General features: G+C 40.5%; 1 protein-coding gene across 1 annotated transcript in view; it reads right to left on the bottom strand.

Moving 5' to 3' along the window:
- Positions 1–1071: 1071 nt before the first annotated feature.
- Positions 1072–19343, bottom strand: part of PPIF (peptidylprolyl isomerase F) — a 172830-nt gene continuing 154558 nt past the window's right edge. Inside the window, exon 9 of the mRNA XM_080400935.1 lies at positions 1072–7811. The gene's annotated coding sequence lies outside the window, so the exon portion shown is untranslated. The remainder of the gene's footprint in view (positions 7812–19343) is intronic.

The raw sequence follows: 19343 nt of genomic DNA, 5'->3' as shown, positions 1-19343 counted from the left end.
TTCCTTGGTTATACAAGAGTAGGTGTGCTGATTTTACTGGGAAAGTGATTTATCTCTATATATGGTACTGGTGAGGTGAACTAGAACACCGTGTACAGCTGACATCCACATTTTAATGAGAGCAGCTGAAGTTTGGAGAGCAGGGTAGCATAAAGGAAAAACTTGAGAATTTTTTTTTAAAGAAAGCTTTTCAATTGATTTTTTACGTAGTGATAAAAGGCCTCAAACTATTTAATCTAGCAAAATGAAAAGGCAAAGTGATTACAGGACAAAAGAACCTCCATAGAAAGAAAGCACTATGTGATAAAAAAACCAAACCTCTTTACCTGGGAGGGGAGGGGGAAGAAAAAAAGAAAAAAGAAAAAAAAAAAATAACCAAACCAGTAACTAGTGGCTGAGGCCACTTTTAATGCAGAGTGTGATTAATCACTGGAGTTGATGCCCTACCTGTTGCAGGGGTGTTTTTCAGATCAAGAAGATATTTTTATCTAAAGATATTAGAAAGATTATACAATTCTTGGCAAAATGCAACAGCTTGCGTACTAGAATTGATCAGAATAAACATTTCCATAGTCTCTGCCAGCTTTAATCCTGTGAAAAGTTAGACCTTCCTCACAGCATTCTGAGTTGAAATTTGTATTCACTTTACACAAAACCCTGTTATCCACTAAAGTATCTAGTAACATCAAGTGTATTTTTAATAAGGTTGCTACTTCACAGCAGTAGAAGGAAAGAAATATGAGCATGCACAATGAAACAGTTAAACCCAGTGCTAAAATGCAAGCCCGAGGGAACTGAACCATATTCCAGCCATGTCTGCAGGGCTGAGTGGCCAACTAATTAGGTAAGTCTTTCTGTAGACAACTGACAGAGTCATGTAACAGGGACTTTTTTTCCTCCCCTATTCCTTCCCAAGAAAAATACTGAGTACATTGAAAGGGAATAAACCTACACATCAATAAAATACATCAGAAAACACTCCTGAGAAAACACGCTATCAAATCCTTGACCACCAGGTCTTCCATGCCTGCTCAAGGCTACATCCTACTGCAGGATTATTTTTTTTTTGGGGGGGGGGTGGGGGTGGGAGGAGTATTTGAGCTTGGAAATACTCAGGATCCCATCATGAAACCTTGTAACCTCTTCACACGTTTAAAACTTCTTCTCTAAACAATTTAAGAGCCAAATGAGTGGCAAGAAAGAGGTATACGGGTGAAGGCAACCTTCTGAACATTTGACTACCAAAAAGCAAATAGTTTGTATTTCCTGGGTACAATACACAGCATTCCCTATTTCTTTTGATCATCATTTTTTTCCAGTTGGCTATTTCTGATCTTGATTCCTCTATTTGTTTCAAGAAGATCAGCGAGAGCAAACCCTGCCATATTCTAAGTCAGATGCAAATTTATACTCTGTGCTCTTGATAATTTGAAATGGGATGAAGAACTGATCAGTTCAGGGTTGTTTGTTTGTTTTCTTGGTTTTTGGTTTTTTTTGCATGGAGCACCTTTTACTTTTTTGCACTCTTCACCATACACTGTGTTTTTCAAACACTATGAAAATACTCCAGCAACATTTGTCAAGGCAAGGAATTAATGTGAAAACATTTAGAAGAGGAATTAATCCTTCCCTCCTATTCCTCTGCACTACAACCAACATAAGAGTGAAGGAAAGCTATTACCCTGCTTTTCCTGTCACAGTTTTTCCTAATCATGATCCCACTGGGAAATATCTGCTGCATGTACTGCAGATGAGAAGACCCCCCACAGCTAACTTGGCTCCTCTTTAAAAGAAGTACTTGCAAGCCACATGGCATAGCTAGAGCTCACTGACAACAACTCTGACCCAACGGGGAGTACCCCAAAACTGCCCTATTTCATCCCATATCTGTCCAGTCAGACCATTACCAGCGTACATGATAATGCACAAGAGCATTTTGCATGTGAGTTTTAGGCACAGTAGATATGAAGTTGATTTGAAACTGGAATGTTCTCAGTGGCAGGTTTCCTGCTTAGTCTTCCCAAACATCTAATCTTATTTGAACCCCCTCCATCCTGCCTCAAGGCAGGGAGGAAACTTTAAACTAGAAAGATGCTTACTCTTCATCATGAAGCTAAGCGCAAGAGAGTGAAATAGCTGCAGATCAAGGTACGGAGGAGAATGGTGAAGCTTATCTATTCTGTCAACACCAAAGTGCACAATATGATCATTTCTGATCTTAGAAACGGACCTATAGGACTACAAGTAATGGACACACTAGATGGATCTACATAGATGTGACTGGACTATCCAGCCAGGCCTTAAGCTGAGCTCAGCACACAGAGAAGGGATAGTCCTTTGATAAAGAGGCCAGTCAATCTAACTTAAAATAAATAAATAAATAAAAATGGACAAATGAAGGGAAAAGAAAGAAGTGAAGAGATTTTCCTAAGGCCATAGAGTAGTTCAGTGGTTGAATGAGGAATAGGAATACAGCTCTTCCCAAGTCCCATCTATTGCCTTAACCACAAGATGTGCTGCTGCATACCAGCAATTATTCTTCAAGCTCAAGACTTTACTGTGTATTGATTCACTATTTAGAAGCTGAAAACAGACAAACAGTTCAGAAGTGTAGTACGAAATCAATGGATCACTGTTAGTTTCCTTCCCAGTATCCATTGTTGGTTATGAGATGCTTCAACGCAGCATTTATGGGAGCTCTCTCAGCAACAGTGCAGCCCTTCTTAATCCAAGCAGCAACATACTTTCCAAAGTTGCATTTCCAAGAAGATACTTCAGCAGCTAAAATCTTTCAGATTTCTTAGTTTATCAAGCTCTTCTAGGGCAAAAAAGAAAAGATTGGCAGGTGCAGCAGTGAAACCAAGTTCCCCAAAGAGGGGGACATGTTTGGCCACTGAATAGAAAGAAAAATGGCCAAAACACAAGTTGTGAAAACTCAAGACTTCTAGAAAGCATTCCTACAAGATCTCTCATCTCTTTAGAGACAGTAGCACATTTAGAGTTATAACAATCTTCTGAGCTAGGTAAAGATAGCCCTTTCCCTGCAGATTAGTTGTCCAAGGTACAAAGAAGATAACACTTCTAAAGCCTGACTTTTGCTGAAAAATCAAAAAAGTCAGGTCAAATATTTTCTGGTGTTGATGAAACTCATTCAAAATAGCAGGGTTTACTAATACACAAGGCTTTAAACATCCTGCAAAGCAGCAAAAGGATATTATTATTTTTTTCAATCTAGCAGTATAGGAACACTGTCACTCATTTATCAGAGGCCCATTGCACATAGTACTGACACCAAAATCCAGTTCTCCACATCATATAACTACTGGTCTATACTCAACCTGGCTTTGATTTGGAAAATAAGTAATTTGTATTTCTACAGCAAGGTAAAAAGTAAGAAAGCATGTTCTCCTTTCCCAGAGAAAGAACACATCAGCAAGTCCTAACAGGCAATTAAAAGATTACACCACATTAACAAATATTTTACAGAGAGTGTTTAATAGATGTATAGAAATAGATGCAGTATTTTTGGCCAAACTATTTAAATGTAGATATTCACTATTTGCTACCACAGCTAAGGTTAAGAATTGGTATTTTAAGAAAAGCAAGTGGTCAGAACTCCAAAACACAAGTGCCATGCATTCATTTGGTACAGTCATACGGCTGTACAGATGCTGTGTAACAAACACTGTTAGAATTACATGGTTTTCTCTTCACACTGGAGAAGTGTGGTCCCAGGACAGTAAAACTAAGGTTTGTGGTTTACTGATTGGAAAAAAGTGCTGTGTTGCTGTCTATATAAACTGCATTGTGGCCAATCCTTGCCCAAAGAATAAATACATATGGTTTACTATTCTACCAATACATAGCCTCCATTGACATGTACACCCCAAGAGGATAAACTAAATTAACCCACTTCATCTCAACAGCTATGCAATTTATCAGTGTCTCAAATCTATAGCTAAAATTTCAGACTTTTGTAGCACTGAGGAGACTTAACCAGTGGCTATTTTCAACACAGTAGAGCAAGACATGCAAAACCAAACCAAAACAAAAAACTTAGGTCATGCACAGAGTCATCTGAATAATGAATTCCATAATTTTTCCCTAGAGATCCCTAAGCTCACAGCAAATGTGAAGGCTTTGGGACAAATTCTGCAAGACAATTTAGCTTGAACTCTATCTCAAAAATCTAATACAATGTGTCAGATATTAGACCAGGCAGTCAAAAAATAACAATATGAAGGAAATCTGCCCATGGTAAAATATTATTTTTCTGTTAAAAATTAGAATTATTTTTTTTCTGGTCATATTTGTACACCATTTTTCCACAGAATCTGACCTAAACACAAGTTACTGAAAAGATGAAAAAAAATACTGAACCAAAAATCCCACAGCCCATTACACTTATACCATATTTTGTGTTGGATGAAAACTCAGGAGGAATAGCCGTGTTAAGTGCTGACAGATCACCAAAAACTTTCCAGGAAACTAACTTACTCTCCATGTAGAACAAGCAACCAAATCACTGTCTTAAGTAACCAGTGGTAAAACAAACAACTAGGAGGCACCATTCCAATAGCTACTTTTTGAACTTGAAAACTAAGAAATTGGCAATTGCCAATGATGATAATTGCTGCTGGATAAAGTCTGAGTGATTCTCACTTTATCCTTAAGCCAGGTATAGCCTGAAGTAGGAGGCAGCAAATTCAGGTATTTTAAAATACACTGCTTCAAAGCAGGGGAAAATACTTTGTAAGTTCTTAGAGAAAGGAAATAACAACTTAAAAAAAAAAAAAAGGAATCCACCCCAAGAATGCACATTAAAATTTAGCAGCTGTTTTAAATTTTTCATTTGTAAATTTTTTCATGAAGCATCAGGAAATAAATGCTGGCATTCTATACTTTTGGTTTTGTTATTTTTAGAACAACTGAGACTAGTTTTTATCGAATGGTGATTAAAAAGTTTTTATTTTTTCTTTCCCCCACGTCGTCTTCTTAATGTTCATTCTAAGTCTTTCTTGTTGTGTTTTTGTGCTGTTAAAAAATAAAAAGACAGCTAGATGTAGGAAGATGTCTACTTGGAGAAAGTTTGTCAGAGTATATAGCTTCAGTCAATTCAAAGACTTACGGCTCACAATACTAAAAAAATTCTAGTTATCTGTAGTTGATAATAAATCATTCCTTTACAATAACTGTAAACATTTTAGTGGGAAACTAGTGAAAAGTTATTAAGGACAGCATAGTCCAACATTGAGAGATAAAAAACATCAACTGCTCAGTCAAAGCAGCGTGGTTTCTTGAAAAAAAAAATCTGTTCCCTCCCCCAACAAGCTGACTACAGTAATACGTTAACAGAAGAGGCAACAACAGAGTTTACATGGGTTTTCACAGGGCATTGTGAGGAGTTGTCTCACAAATATTAATGAGGAAAATAAATAGCTGTGAGCACACATCATGTAACCAGAGACGTACATGCATATTCCTGCCAGGGCAGAAATAATATAAAACCAAAATCTGTTCTTCCGCAGATGAAGAAAACTGATTACTGGAATAACCAAATCTCCATTTATTAATTAGATTATTGATACATTTATTAAAGATTGGAAAGCAGCACAAGAGAGTCATGAAATGAAGGTGTTCTGAAGGAGAGTATTTCCCAATAAGACCTGGTAATTTACTCCAATCTTAATTTTTTTTTTAAGTTTTGTCATAGTTTTCTGCAGATGTATTAATTTCTCAAAACGTATTTGCCAAGTCCTTCCTACAAATGATTTTTACACTGTAGATCATATGGGTTCAGTACATTACAGGGACTGGCTGCTCATTGTATACAGCTGGCTTTGTTGGCGATGGAAATCACTGAGTACGCAGGTGTATAGCAATTCATACAAATACACAGAGTATTGGGGGAAAAGCGCATTTCGGCTCCATTCTCTCTCTCTCTCCCCCAAGGTTTCTCAGCAGAAGCTACGTGCAAGCGGTGACTTACATCCAGCTGACAGAAAAATAGCAGGCATCCTGCACGGCTGGCGCAGGCAGACTGCTTCACAGGGCACCAGTGCCCCGCAGCGCCCGGCGGCCGTCAGCCGGAGCACGTAGCCTACGCCACCAACAGTCTACAGCGATGGAGATGCTGAAGGCAACATAGCAGGCAGCAGTTAAATGAGAAAGAGCAAACATGAAAACGAAACAAATTCAATGCTTTAGTGAAACGGCATCTGGGCAGTGACTTACTAATTTTGTGGGGTTTTTTGGTCTGTACCATTTAAGAAAAAGAAAGTAAACCACAACAACGTTTAACGGGACCAATGCCTCTGGACTTGTGAGCCAGGTTACTGGGTCACAACCAGCCTGCAACTGCTGGTAATGAAGTGTTATTTTCTCAGAACTACCTGTTATCTTTCAGAGGAGGAAATTTTGAGACCAAGTGCCCAAAACTGTTTCCCATGCTTGGACGTACAGAGTTATCAGAAGTCTAGTGAGTTTACCAAAATAAGGAGGATAAGCAGAGATGAGATGGAGAAGAGATCAGCCTGGTCAGCAGGGATCCCTCAGGACTGCAGCCAGATGATGCTGGACCTTCTTCAGCCACATAGAATCATGCTGGTCGATGAGGCAATAAATCTAATGTCTTTTGTAACTTATACATTCACACTTTTCAAAATCCTGGTTTGAGACAAAAGCTGGCAGTTTTTCTCTGCTATAAAATTATAACAAGCTTTTCAACTACACAGCACTTCTTGCCTTGGATTTCAAAGTTGCTGTTATTCTTAAAAAAACCCACCAAAACAAAACAAAAAACCAAACTAAAACAACAACAAAAAAAGCAAATACAAAGTCTGGAAATACTTACATCAAATCTGTCAGGGTAAATCAATACACAAAGCACCTCTCATCTAAAGAGAAGTAGAAAAAGGAGGATCAATAGGAAAAGTATATTCTGTGTTGTCTTGCATTGAAATACACTGTAAGTACTTTAAATGCTATCATGCAAAAAGACAGAGCTTAGCATTATGAAAGAAATGGCTGAAAAATAAAATTTCTTAATCAAAATGTTAATGGGCATCAAATGTAAAGTCAAACGCAAATAACTCTGCTTTATATGCCAGTAAGAACTGTTGAGTCTTGAACTCTTATACAAGTATATTTCAGAAAGTAAATCTTCAATATTTTTAACAACCAAAGCTATGCACTGTGGTCTGCAGAGCAGACGCTGAACTCCTTACAGGAGGTGGAAGCACTCCAGGTAGAGCCAGGATGCTAGGCGCAATTACAGCAGACCGAGAGCCTTCCTCTTGCTAGAAGAAAGGGTGGCTTATTAATTCTGGGACTCTGCCATGACCAGCCAGCGGGAAAAAGGGAGCTGGAGATATTCCAGGTAAGATGTAGCAAAAATGGTTTGCTAACAAAGCACTCACCCCAAGCTAGGGTTTTTTGTTGCGTTTTGTTTTGTTTTAACTCTAAACAATATCCTCCAGAAATACTGATATCCCAGTGTAGCCTGTACTTACATTGCTGCACGAGCAGAAGTTGTTCAGTAACAGTAGAACTTGAAGTGAAAAAAACATTTAAAGTGCAAAGCTTGTAATAAATTACTAGCTTACAGTTGAAACTTCAGGGCCTGGGCAGACACTTAAAAGCTACAAACACCCACATGGCCAAACGAAGCCAGATCTCTTCTGCAGAGGTCCGAAACTACCACTTAAAGTTCGGGTTCTCGTTGCCTTCACTTGGTGATCAGTTTAGCTTGAAGGGATGTCAGTGTTAGATGACACCGTGCAGTGAGGTGACTGTAACAGGCATAGCTGGTCCTGAGAAGAGCAGGAAAAGCATTATTTTTGTTTTCTACAAGTATTCCACAGGCAGTGAGTGGGCTTCAGGTTTTAAGCCTATCCCAGCCCGAACACCTAGGTGCCAAAAAGCAGATGGGCTCTTTCAAGTCGCTGCTTTGCAGTGGGGTTGTATCTCACTCTTAACAGTGGTGCAACTTTACAACACTGTCTGGGCAGTGTGAAAAGAAAGGAATAAGTGAAATGAAGGCTTTTACAGTTCCCCAGGAGCGCCTGTCACTCAAAACACAGCCACTCTTAATCCCAGTTTCAATAAACAGTGGAAACCATTCCCCTGAAATTCATGCTGCAAAGCAGGGTAAAGGGAAGGGTTCAGACAGCCGCCTTGCTCCCAGGCCCCAGGGGATGCCACCAGCTTTAGCAGCTCATTAGAAAAAGGCAGGAACTAGCTCAAAGGTAAACAAGACGATGAAACAAAGGAGAAACATTCTTCATGTGTCCAGATTTGAGTCAGCCCTTTAAAGAGGACAAAATTCAGTGGGATGAATAAATTTCAGAAGCAGGTTAGCTGACTAGGCTTTTTTTAAAAAAAAACAACTGAAAACTGTACATGTTCCAGAGGAAAAGGTAGAATAGGGCTTTGCACCAAAAACGCAGAATATTTTTTTGAGAGAGGAGACGTATTTCCAAACTACCCACTGTTAAAGCACACGCATCAAATCCCTGCTAGGCGGGTTAGTGGTTGGAGTCAGAAATGCAAGGTCACCGCTTTGGCCGGCTCTGCCTGCTGGGGGTTCATGTTTATCCACAGTCAAGTCATTTAGCTGGTCCAAGTTTATATACCTACAGAGCTGGTTCTAATAACACCTATGAAATGGATGCACTCACCCTTACTGAAGATCGGTAAAGGACTTAGTAATTCTAGAGTACCATTCAGCTGAGGGTCATTAAAGAAAAACATTCTTTTTAGAGCCTGAAGAGCATGAAATAGGGAATTTTCTTCTTCCCTTGCTGGTTGAAACTTGGCCCACACTACCGATAAAATCCTGACTTGATGGCTGTTTAGTGTCCTGTGTCAAATACTACATAGTTTTGATTCCATTCCAAGCAAGTAAGTGATCACCAGAACTACGCTGGGCCACTATTCATGGCATCGATCCTTCTGGAAGCTTCACAGAAAGGATAAATAGGCTACATAATGGAAGAAACATAAAAGTATAAGTTAAGACCAACTATTTAGGGTATCACAGTGTGAAAACATTTTGCCATTACTAAAATGCCAATATGGCAAGCATTCATATCATATTTTATGCCCTTCAAAAACACAGGAGGGACATCCTACTGTTTTCAAACTCTTGCTAACAGCAATGCTCAGTTGAGAGCCTTCTTTCATACCTCCACAGAGGAGAAAGCATAAAAAGCTAGGAAACTGAGGGGCAATAAAAACCCAAACAAGAAAGAAAGAAACAAAAACCAAACAAGAGGGAGAACTGCTACAATCCATCCTAAATAGATGGGAAGGGAAAGCGGGGAAAGGCGGGAGTTTGCCTTTGGTCCCAGGACCAGCACAGAAGAAACAGCAGTATACTTCATCTTCTCTCAAGAGCAAGGAGGAAAGCCAGAGGAACAGTCTAGTTCACGCTCTGCTCTCAGGTAGGCTCACCTAGAGAACATCTATGTCAGCAGTTTAGTCCAGACCAGGAACACGCTCCTGTCATAAATCTTGTGGCTGTTCTCCCTCACTCTGTTTTTACTCACATCTGAGAGCACACACAGCACGCTCTAAACACAAACCTGTGCTAAAATGTGCCCTGACTGCTGAAGGGCTTTTGGTCTAGATGGCAAGACTACATCTCTTCCTAAGGAGAAAAAACCTGAAACAAGTGGAGTGTGGATGCTGGGTCCATTGATCATCCTTTAAAAAAATAAAAAATCACTGCTATCAGGCCACAGTACTCATTAATGCAGACAGAACCCTATATGCTATCCACCACTTGGGTTGGACTGGTACTTCCCCAAACAGACTTTCAAAATAATAAGCACCCAGACTGTTAACAGGCCAAGAAAGGGAACAAAGAGTTTACTGATAAGGAAGAATTCAGTAAGGGAAAGCAGATGATTAAAGAAGCAGGTTGAAAAGAATGAGGCCTTTCCCCCAATCTCTGGGAATTACTACAAGCCAAAAATATAAGTTTAAGAAACCCAGGCAGGTTATATGACTCAATTTTTACTGAGTTATAACTGAATGGTTTTCAAGCTTTCAATGGAATACGCAGTACCACGGAGCCATAATAGTCCGATTAAAAATGCATTATAGATTCCAAGGAGACTAAGCTATATCTCTGGGTAACTCAGTGGAATTTATTAGTCCTTGCAGACTGGCTGTTATTATGATCAAAAACAATTATTCATGTTAAAAGTGTGATTGTCAGTTTAAAAATGTCCCAATGTAACCCAAGCCTCCTGCTAACATAGTCTTCAAGCTATCCAGAAAACAGATCTTTAGGGGTTATAGCATGAATTATTTATTTATGGGCCTTCTAGAGCCATTCTTCATGAAAGAATTATAATCACATAACTACGATGGTGGAGAGAACAAGAGAATCTTTGAAGTGCAGAAACAGTACAAGATACAGGCATTTTAGAAAAGAGAATCAAACCAAATCTGAACCCAGTTCAAACTGAAAATGAATTATTATTCTGGAAGTACTTCTGCGAATTGCACCTCCAGCTGACACCCCAGCCACAGCTAACCACAAATGAAAGCCAAACCACAGCATTTTACTGGGGATATTAGTTGTCACTGTCAGTTCTTCTCAAAAGATTTTTAAGAGAATCATAACTTTGGCAGTATTTGCAGCACAGTCATATTTTCAGTTCATCAAGGGGAAAAGCTTAAAAGAAGTTAAACAAAGGTTATTATTTCTAATATATTGTTATAATCTTTACTAAATATAGGTAAGTTTAAACCAAGTGAAACTTCTTGGTAGCACAGGCCAAGGGATGCCTGCTATTTTTCTGCTGATACACAAACAATACAGGTAAGCGGTTTTTTTTCTAGCTGCATGAATCCTCTTACCTCACCTCAGGACATCTGGCAAAATAGGAAAACAGATGCAGGATACTGACATTTTCATTCAAGTCACTCATGACCTAGAAAGAACCTGACTGAAAAGCATGATCCCTTCTTGTGCTGTAGCGTGGATGTTACCATTTGTCATCCCCACTTTGACCAGCATATATAACGTTACACCAGCAATGAAGCAAAACATGAACTTTTTTCTGCAGAACCTACAGTTGCTCCAGACCTCTCTGGTTCTCACTAACAAGGGACAACACCCTACACCCCTACTTTCAGACCAGAAAAAAACAGAATTTGCAGCTGTTTTCTTCTGAAGTAATCTGTGCTTGATAGCATCCTAATTCTTAAAATAGTAGATAATAAGCCCTTTCTAACATTTTAAGCTTTTTCTTTTTCCTTCAATTCTCCTTTTTTCTGAAGCCGAGAAAGGGGAGATGAACACAGACCATTTAACAGCAGTTGAACTCCCACTCACCACCATGTCCTTTGTTCAAAGCACATTAGAAACAAGTGAAAACACGCCACAGATACAGAGAGAAGGTTCAATAATTTCACATCTACTAGAAACAGTAGCAAACAAATTGCATATACCACACGTAAAACAAATAAATAGTAAACCATCAACTTTTTTGCTTTTTGGAAAATCTAGCAAGTTTTTGGGACCCAGATGCTCAACATATTTGAATCTCCTTTAGGTTTTTTTGTGCAAATATTGTCAATGAAGACAGAATATTTTGTATGAGAATTTTCACCAATTCAAAATGAATTTAACAAAAAAAGTTCAGTTTGCTCGAGTACTGTTGTACTTCTCCCCAGAACTGGATAGGTTTTGCTGAATAATGTTTTGCTGTGGCATTTATTTATTAAAATCCTTGCTTAGGGATGGGAAAAATATTTTTGGTGAATTCAATACATAACTGTGCCACTAGCAAAGGTGGAATGTGGCAATGGCAGAAACACACAGCACCTTTGACACCACTGGGATGGCATGTGTGCTGGTGAGCTGAAGCCGCCTTCCTGAAAGATGTTCCACCTGCAGGCATAAAAGGCAACCAGTGCAGAGGGAATCCATCACAAAAAGATTTAAACTGTGATTTTCACTACTTCTCCTTTATCTTTTCTCAGCGTAAAAACATTCAAGACCTTTTGTTGTGGTTTCTAAGGTGAGCATTAGGATTATCCTGGGACATCCACCCATCTCTCCATGTCCTTCTTTACCTAGCAATCCAGTTTTAATCCGCTTTTAAGACGTGTCTCTGACAGCGTTGCTGGGGATGAGCGTTTTTCACTCAGAGGTTTACAGTGACAGGGATACTGTCACAGAAACAGCAAGATGGATGTTCTCAGCTGGAGAATATGTTTCCATAGCTGGCCCTGGCCCGTTGTAGTCAGAGTCCAACTCAGTCAGCCTCACACAAGGCACCAATCGTTGCAGCACAAACAAACTAGTAGACTACAACAAGGCTTTACCCTTGGTCAGATTCTACTGTCCATGCTGTTTCTCCTTCCTCCAGAAGCCAGGCCACACTACTCCTCCTCCATCCAACCCCCTCTCCCCTAATCCTCAGGGCTATTTAACCACTTAGCAGGAACGAGCTACACCTGCACATCATCCAGGGCGATCAACCCACTGCCTCTGGGGCAGGGCCACAGCTGCACGTTATCAATGCTAACCAACCCACTGCCTGCGTTCCTCTACACTGGCCTACAGCTTGGGCTGAGACAAGTGAAAAAAACCAAGGTGCAATCACAATATTGAAAGTGGGGAAATGAACTCCACACTTTTTTCACTTGTGCATCAAAGGAGTATCTCACCTGTTCATTGGTTCTTCACATTTCTTAGCTAATATGGCATTCCATAAGGTAGAAACATTGGAAAGTTAATTTTGGAGCAATTACACCCTTGCAGACTTCATCAGCTTTCATTTTCACTTTTCATTCAACAAGTTATTAGTGTTAATGGTACCCTTGGCTAATCCCACCCTCACAGGACCAGGTGGTACATGTTAACACCTTCAAATTAACAGCTATGTTTAAGATGGAGACACTAGTAGGCTTGTTCAGCCCTTTAGATGAGAAGAAGCTACTTGCCTCCCTAAATGGGAAAGGGTCAGGTCAGCCCTGGGGCTTGGTACCAGGCTTAACTCAGGAGGTTCATTGTAAGGGTCTGCAGTAGTGTCTAGACCAACATGGAGAGTAAAACTAAAGTTTCAGGTTAGCAGGCAAAAAAATTGTCCCGAAGAACAGTACGGGCCAAAATATTCCAGCTGTACACCAAGGAGTGGGGTAGGTTTTTCCCTAATGCATGAGTACTTACACCATTCTGGTCCATTTATTTATTGATCTCCAGTACAACTTCATTTTTTTTATTTAGGATTGTACTGAAGAAACAAAGAAAACATGTCTTGCTAGAAGTTCATGTTTTGCCTTTGACTGACTTCAAACAGGGGCTAACGTGAATTTGATCAGGGACAAGCCACTCTACAGTGAGAACTCTGGTTTTTACACAGGCTTAGGAATAGCACTTTTTTTTTTCCTTGTAAATATTTTCTTTTTCTTGGTGAGCGATTGGATTATAGTATGCTGAGATTGGACTGCAGCGCTTTTAGTAACAAGAAATATATGTGAGAGAGAACGATGTCTGTCAACTGTACTAACTGAGGTGAAAAAACAGCCTGGCTTAAAAAGGAAGAGGACAGATCTTAATGTTTTAAGAGTAGGGGTGTTAGTGTTCCATCAGCAGCACTAACTTATGTAATACCACCATGATTTTTATCTATAATTGATAAATGTACACATATGGAAAGCTTTTCTTACTAGAGTAGCTCAGTCCATATTTATACCTGAACCAATATCATTGTTCTCATAAAACCATACACCAGAACTGATGCAGTAAATCTGATCCAAAACCTGTTCGCCAGGGATCTGTTATAAAGCTGATGGCTTTTAGGCCCTTGATGGGATGGTACTGGGTGACAGCCTCTCTGTCCAGAGCAGTAAATGGATTGGTACTTACTGTCACCTCGTTGCCTGCATCAGACTACTCAAAACCTGGTGATACACAAGACAAATTCTAGACAATCCTGATGGATTTTGTAGGTGTGTGAGGTGTGCTGACCAAGGCAAGAACTGAGCCCTCGTGTGAGACACAGGTCTGAGTTTTGGGACACAAAAATAAAAATCCCTTGTCTTCAGGCATCTGCAGTTCATTCCTTTCGTATAAAAAGCTGCCTAAAACCTCCTTGGAGAGTTTCCAATTCTGATATAAATAACGTGTCAACTCAAAGTAACTAGGAAACAAACTTCCCTGCAACAGGGTTAGGGCTAATTAAGAGAAATGCCCACTCTAGAATCAACATGGCAACTCAGAACAGATAAGCTGCATATACTCATCAACAAACGAAATACTCATTCTGTTATCCAGCCTAACGGAATGCAGGGATAAAACAGAAAAAGCAAACCCACAGACAATCCTGGCCATGCAAAGAAGGCATTAAGAAGAAATCAGTGAGAGTGCAGTGTTGAAGCAGGCGGTAGCAATATTCTCTGTGACAACTGTGGTGCGAACAGATTCCCACACCATGAATAAAATACGGCTTCCAGACCTGAGCCGACTTCAGGACAATCAGTACTTCCACAAAAAGCAGTCAAATAACCCATTAATCAAAAGCTAATAGTGGATATAATCCCACCGCTGCCACTCTCTTCACCGGTTCCACCAGTTCCCTCTTGTCCCTCATCTCCTATTAACCGCTATGACACTAATCATCATTTCATTTATCTTTACCTCTGTTTTTCTCTTCTGTCTCCTGCAATTGCTCTAACTCTTATTTTCTCAAAGCCTTGTTCTACCTCAGCAAGCAAACTCAGAGAGTTTATAGTTATTGGAAAAAAGAATCTGGTGGGGCTCCCAGGGAAGCACAGAGAACAAGTGGCAAACAATAAGACACTATATCTGGCTCCTGGAGCTTCCTGTACCAAGGATTTAATGAGAGAAGCAGCTGGGCAGAGATACTATATGCAGTAAAGGCATACACAAGAAGGTAGAAATGAAACCCTCCACACACTTAAAAAAAAAATAATCAAGTAAAGGGTCATCCTTTCCCTCCCTGGGCAGTTGTTTGAGTGTTACTGCACGCTTTAACAGCAAGGTCTTTAAGGGGCTCCATAGGCAGCACCTATCCTCTTCGGTTGGCAGCCAGTTACAAAGCCCCTGAGGACATTTAAGAAACACCCTTAGTAAAGGGTCTCCTGCAGCATAAGGCAGGTTAAAAGGGATTCCCCAGGTGACAGTAGCTCCCTGGGTCTCCCCACTTGCCTGCCGCCTCCCTGGCTGGTGAAGCATCAGCAGCGGTTCCAACGAGGCAGGTGGGCTGCCCCTGTGCCCATTCCTCCGCTCCCTAACCACTGCTGCCCTGCTCCTCTGCTCTGCCCTCTGCCATGGACTCCCTCTCTTGGATGTCTGAGCCAAGCAAGAGAAAGGGCTTGGGCTAAGCCCAAGAAAGGGCTTAAATCAAGAAAGGATGGGCTAAGCAAAAGGAATCCCATGCCTCAACTACTGTTTTGGACAGCTGAACTTTTAGATCAGTGCTAGAGACAAGGAGCTACTGCCTTTTAAAACTGAAATAACAGAACACTTCAGAAGCCTGTGCTGCAGCTGAAGAGTCTGCAAGAAGCTTTGCAAAACAATGCAAAAATCAAACCAGTAGTTCTCACGCAGCTATCCGTACCCAGGGCATCTTTCATGCAATTACTCAGCAAGGCACTGACATGTCAACATAAAGCAAGCAAGGAGGCCCCAAGACTCGAAACCATAAACTGGCCAGCTGCAGAACCTGTGTGCTCCAAGGAGGTCTGTTACACCAATTACGCACTTGGTGGTTTGAGACAGTCTTGCAGGAATTGTGCTTCACACAGTACCCACAGCAAATCCTTCCTGCGTACGGTATATATTTACCAAAATTCTCCATATGAATGAACTATACATTCATATTCATCCATTTCCAGAACTTTCTATGTCGAAGCTACAGGCGGAAGAGTAGCTTAGAGGAAGAAAACAGGAATTTTAACTCTTGTGCCTACGCACTGGGTTGCAGCTGAGCCTTTAGATAGGTGCAAAAATACATGGTGTAACATACCCAAGCACACGCATTTCTGAGAGTCGCTTTCACAGACTTTGGTTTATGCTGTTTGTCATGGCTGGCAGCAGAACTGTTGAACCTACATAGCAAGCACAAGTGGCTGTAACGTCCATAACTCAGAAATGCCACATGCAGATGTACTTTTACAGTTTACAACTCTGCTGAAATGCCTTCTCATAATTTGAAAAGCGCTTACACACTGTTTCCACTGCACAGCTAAATTATTTCATAATAAGATAAGAATCTCTGCCACAGCATATGAAAAAGATTTGCGTGGAATATTCCAGCTATGCTGCAGCTGAATGGCCCATTGCATTACGTATGTCCCAATTACAGAAACCAGAGAATGCAGTGGTGGGTTGAAGTTGCCTGTTTTCTCTAGTCTTATTGGTAGTTTTGGGTATTCATTCTATTTTCCTTTTGGAGTCTCATCTAATCTGGAAGACTAAAATGACAGCAATTCAGACCAAGACACCTTTAAAAGCATGAGCATCCCAGAAGGATATTTGCTATTAGGGCACACTATTTTCTAAAATATGGAGTACCATAAAAAAAGAAAATAAAACCCCCAAAATCACACATGTCATTTAAATGCTGGCATCGTCTAAAGTTACGAACACTGAAAGCAGGAGCATAACTACATTAGATTATGAAACAACAAGTCCTGGCCAGAAACAGAAAATTGTGTTCCTCAATCTTGCAAAGATGCATGGGGAAAAGAGCAGCCGCAAGAGGTCCAGCTCACTGAAGGGACAGGCTTAGCAAGCAGTTATAAGGTCATTTTGAATAAACTACATGGTCACACACTATTTAGGGAATGGGACTGAAGATGCTGGGTCCTGACTCTGTGTTTGCCTTTGACCTGTTTCAAGGCTTCTATTTTCCAAGCCACTTAAACCATTCAGATTATGTAAAGTTTTATGTTACAGTTTTGGTTGGGTTTTTTTTGGTTTGTTTTTTTTTTTTTACTTCATCAGCACTACTCATAAACAAAACCAGGAGGATAAATAAATAACTGTTTCAGCACCACCAGGCTAATGCATAATTCATACTGTTGGTGTCACTTATACTCCACCCCAATGCAATCAATAGGACCTGTGCACATGTCCTGAAGACATCTTGCAGCCGTTGGACTGTCTCACTGGACAGTTTTGCCTTGAATGTTTCCGAGGACAACAGATGCAATTGACCTTGACAACTTTCTTTCTCTACTGCCACGTATCTGCTAAACAGGCCATTTGTACCAATCTTTTCTGTGCTAATCTGTGACTTCTAGGGCTGAAGAAAGAGGGGACTTACAATGAAAAAAATTACTATCTTGAACACAACTGGACTGCAGCAAATGTGGTAGCACAACATTTTGCTAAGCTAAGAGCAGTATTAAGTCCAGAAAGGGAGAGGAAGCATCTAGAAACTTTTCCAGAAGAAACTGCAACAGAAAACCAGGATGACAAATGAATCTCAAAGTGTGGGTGCTCTTTAGTTAAACTACTCATAGTGGAGGCATTTGCAGCCTTTCCCTTTCTTGATACACTAAATAAAGCATCTATTCAATTCACTCATTCCTCTGCATGGTTACTAGAAGCCACCAGAGCTACTATCAAGGGGAGATTACAGCCAAAACCTTTCAACATTCAAACGCATCTGCTGGAACTCATGACATCCCTGACATCGTAGGGGGTTGCTGCTCCACTGAATGCAGCTGCTGTAATAAATGCGCACTAACTGCCTTCCCTTGCCCCCGGCAATCTGTACTGTGGTGTCTAACTAAAGCAATCAAACCAACCAACCAACCACCATGAGGGCTATATTCAGTTTGGAAAAAAAACAACCATAATCAACATATACCAAAACCTCTTCACCCAAAACATTGTATCGCCTCAGCCACTCTACATTTTGACCTCTTTTACTACAGGAACCCTGTTACGTTACCTATTCTGCTTGTTCAGAACTCCCATTTGCTTCATAGCATTTTACTATACAGAGTGAACAGCGGAGCTGTCAAATAAAAACACATGTATTTTGTTTTAATTTATCAAGTGAAAGGGGGAAGTGATAAGAATAGAAGTTGCCTTTAAGGAAGGGTTTAGCATGGCCACAAAAAACTCTGCAACAAAACAAGGAGCTAGTTCCCCCTCCTAGACACTTTCTACCATATCCTGACTTTACTATCACCATCTGACAGAAAGGTGAGTTCCTCAGACGTGATCTGTATTTCTTCTTCTTTTTCCATTTACCAGCAAATCCTGGAAAATCCTCATCCACGATTTATTAAGTCACTAAGCCTCATTCACCTTTTTGCTTCTTTAAAACACTGTGAAAGTGTTTGAGTTTGGGATGCAATACGATATAATTCTTCTGCTACAATGACCTATGCCGTGGGCAGTTACAGAGTCCCTTCATGCTGGCGTAGTTTGTTCCTACTCATGCTGATACACAGATGTTTAGATGTGCTCCCAAGGGCTTATAAACCAAGACAGCTTACAAATGAGCAAACTGCATTTGTGCTGCAAGGACTTTGTATTTTAAAAAAATAATATTAGCACCACTAAAGGAGTTCAGGTTGACTCAGCTATTCCAAACTTCATCTCACTTTGCAGCTCTGGCAAGTTACAATCTTCACCTTCAGTTAAATTCCTGCAAGCAGATAGCTGTGCTGTCTTAACTACCTGCTCTCAAAAGCAGAATGCATCCATCTTTGGCATTTGCAGCTGACAATTTAATAGTGTTTTCTACCAAGCATACGCTGACCCACATTTTCTGTTGCTTGTAACCTTTCCTTTTCAGAACAGTGATTTTTCTTCAGTCTTGGCAGAGACGTATGGCTCATTACAGCAAACCTGGATGCCAACTTTGATGTTTCAGAGGTCAGACTTTTTTGCAGTTATCTAAGTAAGGAAGGCTTTTCCCCCCCAAGACCATTGGGCGGACACATGAATTTTTAGCCTCCTGTCACTCAAGAAAGAGCACAAGGAGCTTTGCCTAAGTTTTAAAGTGACCTCCTGGGATTTCCTTTTCTTTTCTAACGAAAACTCCTAGTCTGATTGTGATGGTATTTGTACCAAAGTGAGAAGTAGCTGCCTGGCTCAACTCCGCTCCTCGCAAGAGAGGCAGCAGGAATGAGTTTATGAACTGTAATTACCATCTTACCCACTCAGGCTCCTTCCTAAAAGGACAATCATCCATCATCCCCTTTTGTGCTACCGACTCCTTAAAAGGCCTACTCCGCTGGAACTCCAGCGCATCCCACCGCAGCCAGGCTCCCCAGGAGCCTGCCCAGGGCTACCTAGCTGGATTTCCAAGGGAAGATCGCGTCGCTTGCCTGCCTTA

Source organism: Falco punctatus (genome assembly GCF_963210335.1).
Source record: "Falco punctatus genome assembly, chromosome: 9".
In the NCBI taxonomy this organism is placed as follows: domain Eukaryota; kingdom Metazoa; phylum Chordata; class Aves; order Falconiformes; family Falconidae; genus Falco; species Falco punctatus.
This window is presented reverse-complemented; position numbering and strand designations above follow the sequence as displayed.